This window comes from Sinocyclocheilus rhinocerous, unplaced genomic scaffold (genome assembly GCF_001515625.1).
Source record: "Sinocyclocheilus rhinocerous isolate Xijiao unplaced genomic scaffold, SAMN03320098_v1.1 scaffold568, whole genome shotgun sequence".
Classification (NCBI taxonomy): Eukaryota; Metazoa; Chordata; class Actinopteri; order Cypriniformes; family Cyprinidae; genus Sinocyclocheilus; species Sinocyclocheilus rhinocerous.
This window is the reverse complement of record NW_015652173.1, coordinates 563,535-569,392: the sequence shown is the minus strand read 5'-3', so window position 1 is coordinate 569,392 and position 5,858 is coordinate 563,535. Positions and strand designations below refer to the sequence as shown.

At 37.9% G+C, this 5,858-nt stretch overlaps 1 pseudogene; it reads right to left on the bottom strand.

The window, feature by feature from the left end:
- Nucleotides 1–5,477, bottom strand: LOC107714000 (aminopeptidase N-like; annotated as a pseudogene).
- Between the last annotated feature and the right edge of the window lie 381 nt (nucleotides 5,478–5,858).

Below are 5,858 nucleotides of genomic sequence, written 5' to 3'. Positions count from 1 at the left end.
AATAAATAATCATTTCCTTTAATGCTCATCTAGGCCAAGCAAAACAATGTCCCAGTGCTCCTCTCCTCCTCAGAGCAAACAAACTACAGTATGTGCTTTTTTTTTTTAGAGTTACGATGGATTTTTGAACCATTCTAAGACTGCTTTTTGGTTCTTTTCGACCCATTCGATGTTGGCAGTAGTCCTTTCAATGGATTGTTGAATGGCTAGGGTTCCTGAACCGAAACCTATGTGAGCGTAGTTGTAAGAGACTCTTAGGGTACTGCTTATTCGTAGGGGGAGCATCACAATGGGATGTCAGTTAAAACACCTTGAGGCAATATCCATTTACAAGTTTTATTTCACCAATGCCAGTACATCACTCGTTCCACAGGTATCAGACTGGTTTCTGAACTTAAACAAAATAAATAAATAAATAATATTTAAACAATCAAGGAATTGCAAATAAATCCAAACCATACAAAACAAACAGTAAACTTACATCTGTACACAGCCACAACACCATATGAAATAATCCAGAGCAGTGAACAAGGAATGAACTGACTACTGCTCGGAAGCAACCCTTCTTAAAGGCCCCTAATTGGAGCCAGAATAGGATGCAGCTGTCAACAGTGGGTGGAGCTACAATCACTATGTCATAGGTTTTCCAACAGTAGTCATCCCTGAACTGTATCAGCTGTGTTTTTAAAACAGGAACGTAGATTAAACATTCAAATATAAGTTTCTGCTGTACAAGATGACAGTCAAAAAAATAAATAAAGCAGCCCTGGGGAAGATCACATACCTGTTCCAATTCAAATTCAGTTGAGAATCTGTTTGTGACGCCATTGATCAGATTGGAGAAAGAGAAAGATCCACCTCCATACCTAATGGAGAATAAAAGTGGATATGCAGTTATAGAAAACTGCATCTGAATTTTTAAGCAAATAATAGCACAGTCCCCCAGTATTTTTTCTTACTGATTGAAAATGTACTCCCAGTTGGCTCTAACAAAATCCCAGGCCAATGGTTAGCCAACCACATTGCTTGCAATGCTGATGATGGTAGAGGTGGCATCTTGTTTCCTAATTTTTTCTGGATCCAAAGTGTATTTGAGATACCTACAACATAAATCAAAGCACGTGTATTTAGCTTAATACAATGAGAGCTGTATGTATTTGTCAGCATTAACCTGCAGTGCGCTCACCTGTTCAGTAACCAGGGCTCAGTGGCACATGCCAATGCAGCTCTCAGTTTATCTTTTTCTGAAGCAACAGTGGCTTTTTCAAACATCTCCCAAGCAAAGTTCCACTCCTCCTCACCACCTGCAGCAATGGCACTGCAGTACACTGCAGACCTCAAGTTGGCCTTAATACTGAAGCAGTGAGAAATTTAAATGGTAATTTATTCATTTAAGGTAATAAGCTTACAATCTATAAAAGTACAAAAGTACTGAATTTATTTAAATGTACCAAGTGTCCAAAATTATTAAAACTGTTTCTGAAAACTTTTCTGAGTATAATTCAAGTATAAATCACACTAAAGACATCCTCTAATAATATTTGACAACCAAAATGTAACTAAATACTATTTGTATTACATTTTAACATATTTATTGCTTTATATTTTAAAACCTAACCATTTGAAATATTTTGTTTTGTGAAGTTTATCCTGTCTCTAATGCAATGACATTCAGACATTTTTAAGTGCAACTAAAATATTCAAATACTTTTTGGGGCAACTTTAAATGCCTATGGACAAAACTGGATAAAATAAAATTCATTGCCAATAATATTAAATATAATATTTGTGATTATTATAAACATCAGCAACATTTATAATAATAATCTTATAAAATTAAGAAGTAAATAGTCTGCATTAATATACCTTTTAACTATGATGCACTCTCTAAGATTTTAATTGAGTGAAACTCACGGGTTGGCATTTGGATTTTCCATCCACTGTTGGAACCATGTTTTGAAGAGAGTCGTACAGGTTTCATTGCCAGTGCTGCAGGCAACTCTGAGTGCATTTACTTGATTATATCTGCAGATGCAAAGACATCAATACAATGAATAGATGCTTGAAAGCAAATCTGAGCATTTATTGTCAGTGTATTTACATGACTTACTGGTCAGTATGTCCTGGAGGCACATCCTCCCAATTTGTAAGCCTTGTAGTCAAACAAACCTTCCACCTGATTTCCAACGTATGTCTGCAGGTATGAAATAATGTGATGTTAGAATTCAAGCTCAGTTGAGTTGACATTATGAAGTATTCCGAGACAAACTTGCCTGCATGGGGCCGTACACATCTGTGCGATCAAACATGAGGTAAAAGTAGTCCAGGTTATCGAGAGCAGCCTCCCACGGCATGTACTCAGTTTCAGAGTTTAGGAAAAGTGTGGTTCTTAGAGCCAATGTCGTTTCAATAATTCCTGCTCTGTAAAGGGGAAGTCTCCATTCACTGTCATTGTATGAAATGGAACAGTTTGGCCATTCTGCAAGACTTCTCCTTTGGCATTCCACATAAGAAACAAAGTCATAAGGATTTGGAACAACATGAATATCTAATGACAGAATTATCATTTTAATTCTATCACTTCCACAATAAATATAATGCTAACATTATTGTCACTGTCATCTTAAAACTCACCAGTTTTCTGCAACAGCCAATATAGGGGTTGTGCTGCTTCTTTCTTTGTCCATGAAATTGGTACACACCACTCATAACTGAAAAATGAAGAATATTGTGACATGGTAATTCCACATTACTTATCAAACAGAATTGATCAAGTATATATGTAGGCCTAATAAGTTGGTATGAAAAGAGAATTCATTCTAAATGCATGCTATTGATCTAATTATGAACAATTCATCTCTGCATATTTCATTAAAAAAATTATCTCCTAATTTTTAATCAGAATGTCAGCTCAATCTTCCAGACTTCACTCTGGTGATGTATGCCAGACTTGTCCAATCATTTAGTCTGTTTTAACCCCACCCCTTTCTTACAATCAACTGCAGTCTCACATTTAGCTAATCTGCCTCCATCCAATCAACAACCAATTTTCTGTTTTACTCAAATGTATAATGTCACAATATGGAAAAAAGGAAGACTTTAAAGTATCTAATAAACTACGCCGTGATTGAAATAAGTAATAGGTGCTTTGTGATAAATAGTTTTTTTTTTTTTTCAAAATACTTGTTGACATACTTAAATTCTGATGGCCTGTCTGGTTTAGTTTCAGGGTCCAGGAGGAAGTGCTCCTGTGTGATCTGGCCAGTTGCCGTGTTAATAGTGACCACAGGAAAGCCCATTTGAAGAACCCAGCGGTCCATAATCTCTTGCACAGTTTTGGGAAGAGTGGTACTGCTGCTGTCCACAGCCTACAACATTTCAGATATGAGCACATGTGTTTTGTGGCAACAAATCAGGTAATGACATGGCTAAATGGCATTGTTTAATTGCAGCATACCCTTTGAAGATGCTCCCAAAGGTCTGTGTATACTGTGTTGTTGATTTTGAAATGATCCAGGTCTGTTGAAACAAATTGGTTGTGAATATACAAAAGCATTCTCCATCACTAAAGCATATTTGATTTTTATTGTACAGTACAACAAGGAATAGTGTACAAAGGGGTTTTTACCTGGAGGCCTTGAGTAAACACCGTCTCAGTCAGAAAATCAGATAACATCCTAAGTACAGATGCCCCCTAGAGGAAGAGACTCCGCATTAACAGACAAACCACATGTAGTCTGCATGTTCTTCATTATTAGACATTATAGTCAACATAGAAAACGGTTCCCACACTACCTTACTGTAGGAAATCGTATCAAACACTTCGCTAATTTGCTCTGGTCTTTGGATCTCCTCTTCTTTAGACGACAAGGGGTGAGACGAGGCCAGTGCATCTATGGCAAAAACTATGTGCACATCATTAAGAATGATCAAATCTTTCTGTGGGATAGAAATAGAAGAATCTGTTATGATTTCATATGCTCTTAGTGATAGCTTTTAACATTTACCCTTTATTGCTCTGGCTTTTGCTTCAAACACTCACAATGTTCCAATCCGGCTCAGCTTCATCTGCACCAAGATATTCTACGTAAATTGCAAAACCTTAATTGAGCCACAGATTATTCCACCACCTGATAGTCACAAGGTTTCCAAACCACTGAAAAAGAAAGAGGAAGATGGTGAAAAGGTGAATTACAGGGGATGTAAACTTTATAGTTGTGAAGTTGATAAAAGTAACTTCTGTAAAGCATTACCTATTTATGGTTCAAATTGGGAAAAAAGGACTCCTGATTATACCTGATGAGCAAGTTCATGGGCAATAACAGTAACGATTCTCTCTTTGTTTCCATATGAGGATATTTCTTCATCGTACAGCAGGGCCGTCTCTCTGTATGTGATTAAACCCCAGTTTTCCATTGCTCCAGCATTGAAGTCTGGCAGAGCGATTTGATTTGTGCAATATTTTGAGTGAAACATCTAAAAACGGCTTAAAAGGTTTAAGTATCAACCTAGTCTTGCATAAATTGTCATTTCGATAATAGAACCATTGAAATGCCTCATATATTATAGGTCCTTACCTGATTTGGGCAGTGGATAGGAGACATTGTAATACTTCTCAAAGAATCTGAGAATTGGTCCAGTCACATTGAGCGCATACTGCCCTTGTCCTGCATTTATGGCTTCTTGATGGGCAAAAATTCGAATGTGTTTGTATAAATTACAATATGCAGTATTTTAGTAGATGAACACATGCTGTTTTCAAATCTTTGGTAAATTGTACAGTAGGTTTCATTATTAAATTGGTCATTATTGAACGCAAACTACTTATGCCGTTCTGTGTCAGCCGCACCACACAGATACGCGGTTTTCATTCAAATCAAAGCGTAAATAAACGTAGAAAACGTATCCTAACTACTTTTTCAAAGTAGTTACTTCACTGTAGTTTAACTTTTTCAAATTCTGATTAACTTGCAGCTTGGCAAGCTACACTTTTAAAGCAGTTTGCCCAAACTGCTCCTGTACAGAATCGCCATATACTGCGTTTTTGTGTGCATCACAATTGATTCAATGGTAGGAGCTGGCTTGCTTCCAAGTGCTGTCAAGGCGGGTTGCAGTGTCATGTTCAGCTTATTGGAGTGAATGAGGATGAGGTTTGTCTTTTCCACACATCTGAAGACCAAGCTGGACAGCCCTCTGAAGATGTAGAGTCCAGTTGCATCCGGCTGGAGCAGTGGCCACAGAGTGACATTGTAGGTTTGTGGACAAAGAGTCTATGGAAGGCACCACTGGTCCCATGGTTCATTGGATGGTTCCGTTGTTGGAACTGATGTTGTTGTGGGTTTAACCTCATTTTCGTTGTTCTTGGACTTCTCTTGGGAGTACACCACCGAGAGTGCGATGATTATGGCTAGCGCTCCAGCGGCTAACACAATCCCTACTATCCCGACAGTTTTACTGATATAGAAACCCTTCCCCATGTTTCAGCAATGACAGGATGAGAGGAGTGAAACTGACATCTGCACAACGTTTTATTTAAGGCATGGGAAGATTCTCCTCCCACATGAATTAATGGTTCATCCATTAACACATCACAGCTCCAGTGTACAAGAGGGCATCTAGAACCTCAGGGTTTCAGAGAGTCATTGATACCTGTGTTATCCAAATGTGGTAAGGCCACATATTCTGTTTTGAAGATACAATTAAGGCACTATGGGAAGAAGGCAGGCTGGCAGTATTATGATCTGGGCAATATTCTGCTGGGAAATCTTGTGGATATTGGATGTGGATGTTATTTTGACACATACCACCTACTGAAGATTGTTGCAGTCCACATACACCCTAATGGCAATGGTATTCCC